The sequence below is a fragment of the Tamandua tetradactyla genome, chromosome 12, assembly GCF_023851605.1.
Source record: "Tamandua tetradactyla isolate mTamTet1 chromosome 12, mTamTet1.pri, whole genome shotgun sequence".
Taxonomy (NCBI): Eukaryota; Metazoa; Chordata; class Mammalia; order Pilosa; family Myrmecophagidae; genus Tamandua; species Tamandua tetradactyla.
Window position 1 is genome coordinate 71,047,547 of NC_135338.1, and position 17,487 is coordinate 71,065,033.

At 37.7% G+C, this 17,487-nt stretch overlaps 1 protein-coding gene and 1 pseudogene across 4 annotated transcripts in view; one reads left to right on the forward strand and one right to left on the reverse strand.

Moving 5' to 3' along the window:
* Nucleotides 1–17,487, reverse strand: part of THSD4 (thrombospondin type 1 domain containing 4) — a 691,564-nt gene that overhangs the window by 397,375 nt on the left and 276,702 nt on the right. The window lies entirely within an intron of this gene.
* Nucleotides 5,060–5,174, forward strand: LOC143652850 (U2 spliceosomal RNA; annotated as a pseudogene).

The following is a 17,487-nucleotide window of genomic DNA, read 5'->3' on the forward strand; positions in this document are numbered from 1 at the left end:
AGTCAGCACCAACAACAAACACTTTTTTTTGGAGGAGGGACAAGAATCTGACTTGTGTCCAATTTTCGACAAAAACAACAAAACACACAAAGAAAAATGAAAAGATGATGATACATAGATAAAAAAGCTGTCAATACAAGCTGTCCCTGAGGAAGCCCAGATGTTGGATTTACTAGACAAAGATTTTAAACCAGTTATCATAAATAAGTTCAAAGAACTAAATGTAGCTATGTCTAAAAAAGTAAAGATAGGGCAGGCCACGGTGGCTCAGCAGGCAAGCATGCTCACCTGCCATGCCAGAGGACCCGGGTTCAATTCCCGGTGCCTGCCCATGTAAAAAAATAAAAAAAATAAAAAAAAAAAGTAAAGATAAGTATGCGCATGATGTCTCTCCAAATGAGAATATCAAGAAAGATAATAGACATTATAAAAAAAGAACCATATGGAAATTCAGGAGTTGAAAAGTACAAGACCAAAATGAAAAATTCACTAGAGGGACTCAAAAATAGATTTAAGCTGGTACAAGAAAAAAAAAATCAGCAAACTTGAAGACAGGCCAACTGAAATTAGCTAGTCTGAGGAACAGAAAGAAAAAATAATGAATAAAAGTGAACAGAGCTTCAGAGAACTGTAGGACACCATCAAATATACCAACATATGCATAATGGGAGGCCCAATAAGGGAAGAAAGATAGAAAGTGACAGAAAGATATTTTAAGAAAAAATGGTCAAAAACTTCCCAAATTTCATAAAAAGCACTAATCCACACATTCAAAGAGCTTAATAAATTTCATGTAGGATAAATTCAAAGAGATCCATATCTACACATACCATAATCGAACTGCTGAAAGTCAAAGACAAAGAGAAAATCTCAAAAGAAGCAAGAGAAGTGACTTATCATATACAAGGGTTCCACAGTAAGATTAATAGCTGATTTCTCGTTATGGAGGCCTAAAAGCAGTGGGATGAAATATTCAAGGGCTGAAAGAAAAAGACTGTCAACTAAACATTTTAGTTCCAGTGAAGACTATCTTTTAAAAAATGAAGAAGAGACTTCCGGAGAAGATGGCGGCTTAGTAAGGTGCACGCGTCTTAGTTCCTCCTCCAGAACAACTACTAAATAACTAGAAACAGTACAGAACAGCTCCCGGAGCCACGACAGAGACCAAACACACAGTGTACCCCAGTCTGGAACGGCTGGACTGGCTACGAGACTCCGCTGAGGTGAGAAAAACCAATAAGCAAATTTATCTGGAAGGGCAGGGTGCCCCGAATTGCTAAAAGTATCTTGAGGAAAAAAAACGAAGCTGGAGGTCTCACGCTGCCGGACTTTAAGGCATATTATGAAGCCACAGTGGTCAAAACAGCATGGTATTGGCATAAAGATAGATATATCGACCAATGGAATCGAATAGAGTGCTCAGATATAGACCCTCTCATCTATGGACATTTGATCTTGGATAAGGCAGTCAAGCCAACTCACCTGGCACAGAACAGTCTCTTCAATAAATGGTGCCTAGAGAACTGGATATCCATATGCAAAAGAATCAAAGAGGACCCGTATCTCACACCCTATACAAAAGTTAACTCAAAATGGATCAAAGATCTAAACATTAGGTCTAAGACCATAAAACAGTTAGAGGAAAATGTAGGGAGATATCTTATGAATCTTACAATTGGAGGCGGTTTTATGGACCTTAAACCTAAAGCAAGAGCACTGAAGAAGGAAATAAATAAATGGGAGCTCCTCAAAATTAAACACTTTTGTGCATCAAAGAACTTCATCAAGAAAGTAGAAAGACAGCCTACACGATGGGAGACAATATTTGGAAACGACATATCAGATAAAGGTCTAGTATCCAGAATTTATAAAGAGATTGTTCAACTCAACAACAAAAAGACAGCCAACCCAATTACAAAATGGGAAAAAGACTTGAACAGACACTTCTCAGAAGAGGAAATACAAATGGCCAAAAGGCACATGAAGAGATGCTCAATGTCCCTGGCCATTAGAGAAATGCAAATCAAAACCACAATGAGATATCATCTCACACCCACCAGAATGGCCATTATCAACAAAACAGAAAATGACAAGTGCTGGAGAGGATGTGGAGAAAGAGGCACACTTATCCACTGCTGGTGGGAATGTCAAATGGTGCAACCACTGTGGAAGGCAGTTTGGCGGTTCCTCAAAAAGCTGAATATAGAATTGTCATACGACCCAGCAATACCATTGCTAGGCATCTACTCAAAGGACTTAAGGGCAAAGACACAAACGGACATTTGCACACCAATGTTTATAGCAGCATTATTTACAATTGCAAAGAGATGGAAACAGCCAAAATGTCCATCAACAGACGAGTGGCTAAACAAACTGTGGTATATACATATGACGGAATATTATGCAGCTTTAAGACAGAATAAACTTATGAAGCATGTAATAATATGGATGGACCTAGAGAACATTATGCTGAGTGAGACTAGCCAAAAACTAAAGGACAAATACTGTATGGTCCCACTGATGTGAACCGACATTAGAGAATAAACTTGGAATATGTCATTGGTAACAGAGACCATCAGGAGTCAGAAATAGGGTAAGATAATGGGTAATTGGAGCTGAAGGGATACAGACTGTGCAACAGGACTGGATACAAAAACTCAAAAATGGACAGCACAATACTACCTAATTGTAATGTAATTATGTTAAAACACTGAATGACGCTGCATCTGAGCTATAGTTTTTTTGTTTGTTTGTTTTATATTTTTTGTATTTTTTATTTTTATTTTTTCTCTATATTATCATTTTATTTCTTTTTCTGTTGTCTTGCTATTTCTTTTCTAAATCAATGCAAATGTACTAAGAAATGATGATCATACATCTTTGTGATGATATTAAGAATTACTGATTGCATATGTAGAATGGAATGATTTCTAGATGTTGTGTTATTTAATTTTTTTAATTAATAAAAAAATGAAGAAGAAATTAAGACATTCTTAGATATTTCATTTCTGGAAAACTTGCTCTATGAGAAATACTAAAAAGAGTCCTTTGTGCTGGAATAAAAGGACATTGGCCTATAACTTGAATGCATGTGAAGAAATTAACAGCCCTGGTAAAAGTAACTACACAGGTAAATTTAATAGATAGCATAAATGTATTCTTTCTTTCTTTGTAACATCTTTCTTCTCCTATGTTAAAATAAAATTGTATAAAGCAATAATTATAAAAGTGTTTATGAGATTCTAATATATAAAGATGTGATTTGTATGACAACAATAGCACAAAGCAGGGAGGAAGGAATGGAGTTAAATAGGAAGGTACACTCTTGAAATTAAGTTGGTATTAAGCAGAACTATAATATTACAAGTTAAGATGTTAATTGTAACTCCCTGGGTAACCACCAAGAAAATAAAAAATATATGTATAATAAATAAATGACAAGGAAATGAAAAAGGTACACCAGAAAATATCTATTTAGTATAAAAGAAGACAGTAATAGTAGAATAAAGGAACAAAAGATACATAAAATAGAATATAAAAATTAGCAAAATGGCAGACATAAATATTACCTTAGCAGGAAATACATTAACTGTAAATGGATTAAACACAACAATTCAAAAGGCAGAGATTGGCAGAATGGATTAAAGAAAAACCAGAAACCAACTACATGCTATCTACAAGAGATTAACTTTAGATCCAAAGGCATGGAAAGGAAGAAAGTGAAAGGAGAGAAAAATATATTCTATGCAAATAGTAATCAAAAGACGACTGAAGTGGCTATAATAATCAGACAAAGTGGACAGTAAGACAAAAATTGTTACAAAAGACAAAAAAGGACATCTTATAATAAATAAAAGGTCACTCCATCAGGAAGACAATTATAAACATACAGGCACTTCACAATGCAGTCCCAAAATACATAAAGCAAAAACTAATGAATTGAAAAGAGAAGTGGACAATTCAGCAAAAATAGTTGGGGGACTTCACTACCTCACTTTCAATAACAGAACAAGTAGACAGAAGATCAACGAATAAATAGAAGGTTTGTACACTACTTTAAACCAACTAGATCTAACAGTGATCTATAGAAAATCTACCCATCTACAGCAGAACACACATTCTTTGAAATCCACAGTAACATTCTCTAGCCATATATTATATATTAAGCAATAAAAATTATTAACTTTATTAACTTCAGATCCAAAGCAATATATTAAGCAATAAAAATTATCAATAAATTTAAAAGGATCAAAATCATACAATTATGTTCATAAATGACAAAAAATAAGATCAGAAATCAACAGTAGGAAGAATTTTGGGAAGTTCACAATTAAATGGAAGTTAAACAACACAGTCCGAGATAATCAAAGGCACAAAAAAGAAACCACAAAGAAAATTAGACAATACTTTTTGATATGTAAAAATAAAAAGAAAACATACCAAAATTTATGGGGTGCATCTATAGCAGTATTTAGAAATAAATGCCTGTATTTATCTATATTTAAAAAGAAGATCTCAAATCAATAATCTAACATCCTACCTTAATAAACTATAAAAAGAACAAACTAAACTCAAAGCTAGCAGAAGGAAGGAAACTAGAGTGGAAATAAATGAAATAGGGAACAGAAAAAAAAAAAGAAAATCAATGAAATGAATAGTTGTTTATTTGTAAAGATTAACAAAATTGACAAAGCTTTAGATATAATGACAAAGAATAAAAGAGACAAGACTTAAAATACTAAAATCAGAAATTAATAGGAGCCTTTACAACTGACCTTACAGAAATAAAAAAAGAATTAGCCAGGACTACTATGAAAAATTGTATGCTAGCAATTGGTAACCTAGATGAAATGGGCAAATTCATGGAAAGACACAAACTGACTCAAGAATAAGCAGAAAATCTGAATAGAATGAAAACAAGTAAAGAGATTGAGTTAGTGTTCAAAATTTTTTCACAAAGAAAAGTCAAGGTTCAGATGGCTTCACTGGTATGTTCTACCAAATGATTAGATGATAACACCAATCTTTCACAAACTCTTCCATTAAAAAGAAGTACAGGATCGATTCTCGGCCTTTTAGCTAAGATCAAGTATAGTATCTGTTCTTATCAGTGTGAATTACTGATTATATATGTAGAACGGAATGATCAAAAGTTAAGAATGTTTGCATTTGTTTGTTATATATATTTTTAAAACTAAACAATTAATAATAATAAAAAAAAGTAGAGGAAACACTTCCCAGCTCATACTATGAAGTCACTGCTACCATGATAACAAAGCCAGAAAAAAAATTGCAAAAAAAGAAAACTACTGATCTACCCCTTCTGAATAAAGATGTAAAACTCTTCCACAAAATACCAGCTCAATGAAACCAACAAGCTATAAAAAGGATTATAGACTATTACTGTGCTGGTTTGAAAATACTATATGCCCTGGAAATTCTGTGTTTTAATCCTGATCCAATCCTGTGGGAACAGCCGTTTATTTTAATCCTAATTCAACACTGTGGGACAACTTTGTGATTAAATGATCTCCATGCAGATGTGACACACCCAATTGTGGGTGTGGCTTTTCATTAGATGGAGATGTAACTCCACTCATTCCAGGTGGGTTTTGATTAGTTTATTGGAATCTTTTGAAAGAGGAAACACTTTGGAGAGAGCCACCAGAAATGGCAAAGGCAGCAGAATGGACAAAGCCCTGGAGAAGCTCTTGAAGAAGCCTGGAAGGAAAGCTAGCAGATGTCACCATGTGCCTTTCCAGCTGAAAGAGAACCCCCAAACATCATCAGCCTTCTTGAACCAAGGTATCTTTCCCTGGATGCTTTAGTTGGACATTTTTGGGTGTTTTCTTAATTTGGACATTTTCACAGCCTTAGAACTATAAACTTGCAACTTAATAAATCCCCCTTCTTAAAAGCCATTCCAGTTTTGGTATATCATAATCCGGCAGCTTGCAAACTAACACAATTACCAAATAGGATCTATCCCAAGAATGCAAGGTAGGTTTGTCATGAAAATCAATCAATGTAATATACTGTTAACAATAGAATAAATGGCAAAACCATGTGATCACCTCAATAGATGCAGAAAAATAATTTGACAAAATCCAATACCCATTCATGATAAAAATAAAAGCATAGCAGCAGCCGAGCCGCCCGACCTCCTTCCCCCCTTCTCTTTCCCCGCCGGCCGGCCGCGCGGCGCCCGCGCCCCGCAGCAGCCGAGCCGCCCGACCTCCTTCCCCCCCTCTCTTTCCCCGCCGGCCCGCCGCGCGGCGCCCCCGCCCCGCAGCAGCCGAGCCACCCGACCTCCTTCTCCCCCTCTCTTTCCCCGCCGGCCCGCCGCGCGGCGCCCCCGCCCCGCAGAAGCCGAGCCGCCCGACCTCCTTCCCCCCTCTCTTTCTCCGCCGGCCCGCCGCGCGGTGCCCGCGCCCCGCAGCAGCCGAGCCGCCCGACCTCCTTCCCCCCCCTCCTCCCCCTCCTGCTCCGGCTGCTCTCCAACCACCACGGTGCCCTCTTCCCCCGCCTTCACCGTGCTCCTCCGCCACCAGCTTCGACAGCCTTGCCGCCCTCACCTTTCCTCCTCGAGAACAACTACTGGGGGAGTGGAGATAATACAGAGCAGCTCCCGGAGCCACGAGGGAGATCAAAGGGACAGCGTACCCCATCCTGGAACGGATGACTATCTGGGAGAACCAGCTCCGGTGAGATCACCAAGGGGCACGGGCTTTCCTGGGTGGGACGGCAAGCGACCGGAGTCCCTCCCTTCCACCTTCCCAGGCCAGCTGGTAGAATTGGACAGGCGGTCCCCTTAGGCCGCGGCGGCTGGTGCCCCCACCACGCGAGGCCCCCCGGAACAACTGAGATAGTTGGGTCGGAAATCCCCAGACTGCGGAGAACAGTGACCGGGGGATCCCTTCCAAACACGTGACTCCCCCGTCGGCTGGGAACAGTGCACTCTCCCGGGCTGCGACAGCTGGCGCCCTCCCGCCACGCTTGGTGCCCCGGGCCGACTAGCTAATTTGGCAGGACGATCTCCTGTGCTGCGATGGCCGGCGACCCTCCCCGCATTCGGAACCCCAGGCCGGCTGGCATTCTTCCAAGACGCTTCGGCTGCCGAACCTCCCCTACGGCGAGAATTTTCCAGAGTTAAAGGACCTACAGCAACTTTCACTGGTGGAACCCACAGACAAACGTGTGCCACGAGCGCCACCTACTGGGCAGGATAAGAAAAACAGAACCAAGAGATTGCACAGAAAAATCTTTCAACCTGTGGGGTCGAACACCCAGGGAAATCTGACTAAATGCCCAGACGCCAACAGAAGATAATGGATCACGCTCAGAAAATTGAACATATGGCCCAGTCAAACGAAGAAACCAATAGTTCAAATGAGATACAGGAGCTGAAACAACTAATGCTGAATATACGAACAGAAATGGAAAACCTCTTCAAAAACGAAATCGATAAATTGAGGGAGGACATGAAGAAGACATGGGCTGAACATAAAGAAGAAATAGAAAAACTGAAAAAACAAATCACAGAACTTATGGAAGTGAAAGATAAAGTAGAAAAGATGGAAAAAACAATGGATACCTACAATGACAGATTTAAAGAAACAGAAGATAGAATTAGTGATTTGGAGGATGAAACATCTGAATTCCAAAAAGAAACAGAAACTATCCGGAAAAGAATGGAAAAATTTGAACAAGGTATCAGGGAACTCAAGGACAATGTGAACCGTACAAATATACGTGTAGTGGGTATCCCAGAAGGAGAAGAGAAGGGAAAAGGAGGAGAAAAACTAATGGAAGAAATTATCACTGAAAATTTCCCAACTCTTATGAAAGACCTAAAATTACAGATCCAAGAAGTGCAGTGCACCCCAAAGAGATTAGACACAAATAGGCGTTCCCCAAGACACTTACTAGTTAGAATGTCAGAGGTCAAAGAGAAAGAGAGGATCTTGAAGGCAGCGAGAGAAAAACAATCCGTCACATACAAGGGAAACCCAATAAGACTATGTGTAGATTTCTCAGCAGAAACCATGGAAGCTAGAAGACAGTGGGATGATATATTTAAGTTACTAAAAGAGAAAAACTGCCAGCCAAGACTCCTATATCCAGCAAAATTGTCCTTCAAAAATGAGGGAGAAATTAAAACATTCTCAGACAAAAAGTCACTAAGAGAATTTGTGACCAAGAGACCAGCTCTGCAAGAAATACTAAAGGAAGCACTAGAGTCAGATACAAAAAGACAGAAGAGAGAGACATGGAGAAAAGTGTAGAAAGAAGGAAAGTCAGATATGATATATATAATACAAAAGGCAAAATGGTAGAGGAAAATATTATCCAAACAGTAATAACTCTAAATGTCAATGGACTGAATTCCCCAATCAAAAGACATAGACTGGCAGAATGGATTAAAAAACAGGATCCTTCTATATGCTGTCTACAGGAAACACATCTTAGACCCAAAGATAAATATAGGTTGAAAGTGAAAGGTTGGGAAAAGATATTTCATGCAAACAACAACCAGAAAAGAGCAGGAGTGGCTATACTAATATCCAACAAATTAGACTTCAAATGTAAAACAGTTAAAAGAGACAAAGAAGGACACTATATACTAATAAAAGGAACAATTAAACAAGAAGACATAACAATCATAAATATTTACGCACCGAACCAGAATGCCCCAAAATACGTGAGGAATACACTGCAAACACTGAAAAGGGAAATAGACACATATACCATAATAGTTGGAGACTTCAATTCACCACTCTCATCAATGGACAGAACATCTACACAGAGGATCAATAAAGAAATAGAGAACCTGAATATTACTATAAATGAACTTGACTTAACAGACATTTATAGGACATTACATCCCACAACAGCAGGATACACCTTTTTTTCAAGTGCTCATGGATCATTCTCAAAGATAGACCATATGCTGGGTCACAAAGCAAGTCTTAACAAATTTAAAAAGATTGAAATCATACACAACACTTTCTCGGATCATAAAGGAATGAAGTTGGAAATCAATAATAGGCGGAGTGCCAGAAAATTCATAAATACATGGAGGCTCAACAACACACTCTTAAACAACAAGTGGGTCAAAGAAGAAATTGCAAGAGAAATCAGTAAATACCTAGAGGCAAATGAAAATGAAGACACAACATATCAAAACTTATGGGACGCAGCAAAGGCAGTGCTAAGAGGGAAATTTATTGCCCTAAATGCCTTTATCAGAAAAGAAGAAAAGGCAAAAATGCAGGAATTAACTGTCCACTTGGAAGAACTGGAGAAAGAACAGCAAACTAATCCCAAAGCAAGCAAAAAGAAAGAAATAACAAAGATTAGAGCAGAAATAAATGAAATTGAAAACATGAAAACAATAGAGAAAATCAATAAGACCAGAAGTTGGTTCTATGAGAAAATCAACAAGATTGATGGGCCCTTAGCAAGATTGACAAAAAGAAGAAGAGAGAGGATGCAAATAAATAAGATTAGAAATGAAAGAGGAGACATAACTACTGACCTCACAGAAATAAAGGAGGTAATAACAGGATACTATGAACAACTTTACGCTAAAAATACAACAATTTAGAAGAAATGGACAGGTTCCTGGAAAGACATGAACAACCAACTTTGACTCAAGAAGAAATAGACGACCTCAACAAACCAATCACAAGTAAAGAGATTGAATTAGTTATTCAAAAGCTCCCTAAAAAGAAAAGTCCAGGACCAGACGGCTTCACATGTGAATTCTATCAAACATTCCAGAAAGAATTAGTACCTACTCTCCTCAAACTCTTCAACATAATCGAAGTGGAGGGAAAACTACCTAATTCATTCTATGAAGCCAACATCACCCTCATACCAAAACCAGGCAAAGATATTACAAAAAAAGAAAACTACAGACCAATCTCTCTAATGAATACAGATGCAAAAATCCTCAATAAAATTCTAGCAAATCGTATCCAACAACACATTAAAAGAATTATACATCATGACCAAGTAGGATTCATCTCAGGTATGCAAGGATGGTTCAACATAAGAAAATCAATTAATGTAATACATCATATCAACAAATCAAAGAAGAAAAATCACATGATCATCTCAATTGATGCAGAGAAGGCATTTGACAAGATTCAACATCCTTTCCTGCTGAAAACACTTCAAAAGATAGGAATACAAGGGAACTTCCTTAAAATGATAGAGGGAATATATGAAAAACCCACAGCTAATATCATCCTCAATGGGGAAAAATTGAAAACTTTCCCCCTAAGATCAGGAACAAGACAAGGATGTCCACTATCACCACTATTATTCAACATTGTGTTGGAAGTTCTAGCCAGAGCAATTAGGCAAGAAAAAGAAATACAAGGCATCAAAATTGGAAAGGAAGAAGTAAAACTATCACTGTTTGCAGACGATATGATACTATATGTAGAAAACCCAGAAAAATCCACAACAAAATTACTAGAGCTAATAAATGAGTACAGCAAAGTAGCAGGCTACAAGATCAACATTCAAAAATCTGTAGCTTTTCTATACACTAGTAATGAACAAGCTGAGGCAGAAATCAAGAAACGAATCCCATTTACAATCGCAACTAAAAGAATAAAATACCTAGGAATAAATTTAACCAAAGAGACAAAAAACCTATATAAAGAAAACTACAAAAAACTGTTAAAAGAAATCACAGAAGACCTAAATAGATGGAAGGGCATACCGTGTTCATGGATTGGAAGACTAAATATAGTTAAGATGTCAATCCTACCTAAATTGATTTACAGATTCAATGCAATACCAATCAAAATCCCAACAACTTATTTTTCAGAATTAGAAAAACCAATAAGCAAATTTATCTGGAAGGGTAGGGTACCCCGAATTGCTAAAAACATCTTGAGGAAAAAAAACGAAGCTGGAGGTCTCGCGCTGCCTGACTTTAAGACATATTATGAAGCCACAGTGGTCAAAACAGCATGGTATTGGCATAAAGATAGATATATCGACCAATGGAATCGAATAGAGTGCTCAGATATAGACCCTCTCATCTATGGACATTTGATCTTTGATAAGGCAGTCAAGCCAACTCACCTGGGACAGAACAGTCTCTTCAATAAATGGTTCCTAGAGAACTGGATATCCATATGCAAAAGAATGAAAGAAGACCCATGTCTCACACCCTATACAAAAGTTAACTCAAAATGGATCAAAGATCTAAACATTAGGTCTAAGATCATAAAACAGATAGAGGAAAATGTTGGGAGATATCTTATGGATCTTACAACTGGAGGTGGTTTTATGGACCTTAAACCTAAAGCAAGAACACTGAAGAAGGAAATAAATAAATGGGAGCTCCTCAAAATCAAACACTTTTGTGCATCAGAGAACTTCATCAAGAAAGTAGAAAGACAGCCTACACAATGGGAGACAATATTTGGAAATGACATATCAGATAAAGGTCTAGCATCCAGAATTTATAAAGAGATTATTCAACTCAACAACAAAAAGACAGCCAACCCAATTACAAAATGGGAAAAAGACTTAAACAGACACCTACCAGAAGAAGAAATACGGATGGCCAAGAGGCACATGAAGAGATGCTCAATGTCCCTGGCCATTAGAGAAATGCAAATCAAAACCACAATGAGATATCATCTCACACCCACCAGAATGGCCATTATCAACAAAACAGAAAATGACAAGTGCTGGAGAGGATGCGGAGAAAGAGGCACACTTATTCACTGTTGGTGGGAATGTCAAAGGGTGCAACCACTGTGGAAGGCAGTTTGGCGGTTCCTCAAAAAGCTGAATATAGAATTGCCATACGACCCAGCAATACCATTGCTAGGTATCTACTCAAAGGACTTAAGGGCAAAGACACAAACGGACATTTGCACACCAATGTTTATAGCAGCGTTATTTACAATTGCAAAGAGATGGAAACAGCCAAAATCTCCATCAACAGAAGAGTGGCTAAACAAACTGTGGTATATACATACGATGGAATATTATGCAGCTTTAAGACAAGATAAACTTATGAACCATGTAATAACATGGATGGACCTAGAGAATATTATGCTGAGTGAATCCAGCCAAAAACTAACGGACAAATACTGTATGGTCCCACTGTTGTGAACGGACATTCGAGAATAAACTTGAAATATGTCATTGGTAACAGAGTTCAGCAGGAGTTAGAAACAGGGTAAGACAATGGGTAATTGAAGCTGAAGGGATACAGACTGTGCAACAGGACTAGATACAAAAACTCAAAAATGGACAGCACAATAATACCTAATTGTAAAGTAATCATGTTAAAATACTGAATGAAGCTGCATCTGAGCTATAGGGTTTTTTTTGTTTTTGTTTGCTTGTTGGTTTGTTTGTTGTTGTTGTTTTTTACTATTACTACTACTTTTATTTCTTTTCTTTATATTAACATTTTATATCTTTTTCTGTTGTGTTGCTAGTTCCTCTAAACCGATGCAAATGTACTAAGAAACAATGATCATGCATCTATGTGATGATGTTAAGAATTACTGAGTGCATATGTAGAATGGTATGATTTCTAAATGTTGTGTTAATTTCTTTTTTTTTTTTCTTTCCGTTAATAAAAAAAAATAAATAAAAAATTTTAGTTAACTAGGAATAGAAGGGAACTTCCTCATCTTAATAAAGCATATCTACAAAAAACCCACAGCTAACATAACATTTAATGGTGTAAGAACAAATGTTTTCCTTCTAAGTTTAGGCATGAGACAAGGACATCTGCTTTCAACATTTGAACATTATCCTGGAGTACAGTTCTAGTCAGGGCAATTAGGCAAGACAGAAAAGGCATCCAGGATGAAAAGGAAAAAAGAAAACAATCTGTGAATTCATCTGTGAATACAAATGGCATTATCTTGTATATAGAAAATCCCCCAAATGCACCAAAACCCGTTTGAACTATTAAGCAAGTTTATCAAGATTGCTGAATACAAGAGCAATATGAAAACATCAATCGCATTTCTGTAACTAGAAATGAACAATCTGAAAATGAAATAGGAAAACAATTTCATTTCCAATAGCATGAAAAAGAATAAAATATTTAGGAATAAATTTGACGAAAGAAGCATCAAATTTACTGAACACTACAAAACATTGTTGAAACAAATTTAAGGAAGGTCTAAGTAAATAGAATAACATCTTATTTTTATGGGCTGGAAGATTAATGTTATGATGGCAATATTGCACATATTTATCTTCATATTCAATGCAATCTTGATCAAAAGAGCAGCTTTCTCTGTGTGTGTGTCTGCAAAAAATTGACAAGTTGATCCTAAAATTTATATGGAAATGCAAGGGACCACAAATAGCTACAATGACCTTGAAAATAGAGGAACAAAGTTGGAGTAATTACATTTCCTGATTTTAAAATTTACAAAGTTAAGTAATAGAGTGTAGTATTATTTTACTGCTGGATAGATCAGTGGAATACAGTTGAGGGTTCAGAAATAAACCCTTACATTTACTGATTTTTCACAAGGATACCAAGACAATTCAATGAGGAGAGAACAATGTCTGCAACAACTGATGCTGGGACAACTTGGCATAGCTACTTGCAAAAGAATGAAGTTGAATTTCTACATCATACCACATACACATATTAATTCAAAATGGATTATCAACCTAAACGTAAGAATTAAAACTATAAAATTCTTAGAAGAAATCATAGGTAGAATGACTTCATGACTTTGGAATAGCCAATGGTTTCTTAAATTTGACATCAAAAGCATAACCAACAGTACAAAAATTTAGATAAACTGGACTTCATTATAGGAGTCAATAAGAAAGTGAAATGACAACTCACAAAATGGGAGAAAATTTTTGCAAACCATATATCCGATAAGGAACTTATATCCAGTATATATAAAGAATTCTTATAGCTCAACAGAAGAACAATAAAGCAATTAAAAATAGGCAAAGGATTTGAATAAATATTTCTCCAAGGAAGATATAATACAAATGGCCAATAAGTACATGAAGCGATACTCAACATCACTAGTCTTTAGGGAAATGTAAATCAAAACCACAATGAGATACCACTTCATACTCACTATGGCTAAAATAAAAAAGACAGACAATAACAGGTGTCGACAAGTCTGTGAAGCAATTGGAACCCTCATGTAGTATTTCTAGGTTTGTAAACTGGGACAGACTCTTTGGAAACATTCTGGCAGTTCCCCAAAATGTTACACATAGAGTTAACAAATACTTGGCCCAACAATTCCATTTCAAAGCAATTTTGCCAGATTATCTGCCATTTTAAAACAAGGCTCACCTTCTTTCTGGTCTGCAATAATATATGCCTCATTTCTGTGCAGAGCTTCATCACAAGTAGCTAAAGCTACCTAAAGAGTTCACATTTCTACCAACAGTCTCTTCAAAGCATTCTAGACCTTATTTATCAGGCTTTTTGCAATTCCTCCAGATTCTTCCCCTTATCCATTTGAAAAGCCTTTCCAACATGTTTAGTATTTATAAACCACAGTAGCATCCCATTTCTCTGGTACCAAAATCTGTTCTAGCTTGTTAGGTGTTAAAATGCAGTATTACCAGAAATGGAATGGCTTTTAAAAAGGGGAATTTAATAGGTTGCTAATTTACAGTTCTAAGGCTGAGAAAATGTCCCAGTTAAAGCAAGTCTATAGAAAAATGTCCAATCAAAGGCATCCAGGGAAAGATACCCTGGTTCAAGAAGGCCAATGAAGTTCAGGGTCTCTCTCAAGTGAGAAGGCACATAGCAAATGCAGTCAGTTTCTCTCTTGGCTGGAAGGGCACATGGTGAGCAAGGCATCATCTGCTAGCTTTCTCTTCTGGCATCCTGCTTCATGAAGCTCCCCGGGAGGCATTTTCCTTCATCTCCAAAGGTCACTGGCTAGTGGGCTCTCTGCTTCTCGTGGCTATGTCATTCTTCTCTGGCTCTTTCTGAATCTCTTTTATAGGACTCCAGAAACTTATCAGGACCCATCCAAAATGGGTGGAGACATGTTGTCACCTAATCCAGCTTAACAACCACTCTTGATTAAATCACATCTCCAGGGAGATGATCTGATTACAGTTTCAAACATAGAGTATTGAATAGGGATTATTCTGCCTTTATGAAATGGGATTTTGATCAAAACATGGCTTTTCTAGGGGACATACCTCCTTTCACAGCACAGCAGTGAAAAGAGATCTCAAAAAGACAGCTGTTCACAGGGAAGACCAGAGCATGTCAGAAGATTCCAGGAGATTTCTTCAAGATAAAATAATCTGGGCATTAAAAGCATGCATATAGCTGTCATACTGTGAGCAATGACTGTTAATTTAACCAAAATTACACTACGGTGCTACTGAGAAGGTGTATAATGGGAAGTGTGCAGGTGTGGTGAGGGGGAAGGAGAGGTTGATGAGACAGTGCTACCTCCTCATCTTCAACAGAAACTATCCTAAACTGAAAAATCCAGTCATAGCAATATAAGCATTTATTTAGAGAGAAGAAAGTAAATACCAAAGGACAGCCAAAATAGCTGGAGAATAAGAAATTTTGGAGAGCGACAAACTTTATAGAACTATCTTGTTCTGTAACTTGGATTAAATAACTTAAAAATTAATTTGAAACATAAAAAGATATATAAGACCAACAATCCAGGTTCTCAGAAGGAGAATCCTTCTGCACAGACACTGTCAGTAGTGGGCATCTCCCAGCTCTACTGAAAATTAGTACAAAACCACAAAACCTTTCACTGGCTTCTCAGGAACTTTGCATAAGTGGGAGAGCAGTGCTTTCTTGGAAAGCAAAATGCTGTTGAAGTTTTGAGGTTCTAGATTTTCCTGCACTTTGCTGCTGCCTGCATTTTCATTAGTTCTCAGCAAGTAAGCAAGAGACAGACTCGCAGATGGATGCAAGGGGCCAAAAGCAGCAGTAAACAAGTCCCACATTTTTCCCACAACTGCACATTCTCCCTCTCATTTAAGTAGGGAGAAAATTTCAGATAAGAAAAAAGGGGAAATTCTGCGAATAGTAAGTGAGGTTATTCTCAGAGAATGGGTAACATCTGTGCTTCATTTCAGCTCCATTCAAACATCACAAGTTCACTCCAAGTTTAGCACTGAGCCCTCAGTTTTCAAGCTCAAGTTCCACCTTTTGTGTGTGTGTGTGTGTGTGTGGTAGAATATATGATATGCCTGTTCAAGAAAAGCAGCCTCATAAATGCAACTCATAAAACTTGGACGTGGCAGGGTGCCTACCCAACACATGCTGATGAGTAAAGTGTAAATGAATTAGAAACATGTGGATTTACTGCCTTAGGTGTGTTCGGTGGGGGCGGGGTTAAATAAAACAAAAAGGTGTTGCTAAAGAAGATCAATACACTTGTAGCACTGAGTTGGAGTAAATAATCCGGGGCCAGGTGGAGCAAGGGCAGTGCCTGGCGTGCCCCAGCATTATCTATGTGGTATTTCTCCTCTTTATGAAAAAGGATCTGCCTGCCCTCGGATTCCAAATTCTGGACTAGACTCGGGCAATTACTATTTAAACTGCTTTTCCCCAGACTGCATTTTCCAGGCCAAAGTTATAGAAAATAAGATGATGAGTCTGCTTCTAAGAGCCCAGACTTCTTTCTGGAATTAGAAAACTGTTTTGAACAAGTCAGTAGAGAAGGACGAGACCGTCTAAGTCTTAGCTTTTCCTGTTCTGAAAAGGAAATTAAATCCTTTTAATTAAAAATCAGGGGAATTCCATTATTAAAACTTAAAAGCAAAACATACCTGCTTATCAACTGCCTAATATCCCTAACCCTCCCAATTGCACACTGCAACTATGGAGTTGTTAGACGTTCACACTGTACCTTGCTGAATCTTATCTAGCCAAGAGTCTTAACAGACTGGATATTTGGATTAGAAACAGTGAACAAAGTGTATTTTTTAAATCCTGAAAAATCCTTGGCTCAATGTTCCATAGATATTAAATAACTTCCTCTTAGCACGGCTCAGACTCAAACATGATTGGTAGTTCTCAAACTTCAAAGAACCTCAGAATTACCCAGAGATCTTATTAAAACACAGACTGCTAGACCCCACACCTTAGATTTTCTAATTCAGGAGGTATGGAGTGTAGCCGGAGAATGTGCATTTCTAACAAACTCCCAGATGAGACTGATGCTCTTTGAGAACCATTGCTCTAACTGATGCTATTGAACCAGGATGGAGAAAGGAGACCTACCCACAAACTGACCACAGGTAGGCAACCTGGATATGCACTGCCAAAGCTGGCATACAAAATAATGTATGCTATATACATTATAAAAATGTATGCTTGCTCTTATTACTAGTTGGTAAGTTGCTCTTATTACTAGAAGGTTATAGTTGGACACATGTAAACCAACCAGTCAAGACTATAGCTATCAGGACGCCCTGCAAGGAGGTAGTGCCCTGCTGAGGTGCTAAGCTGGG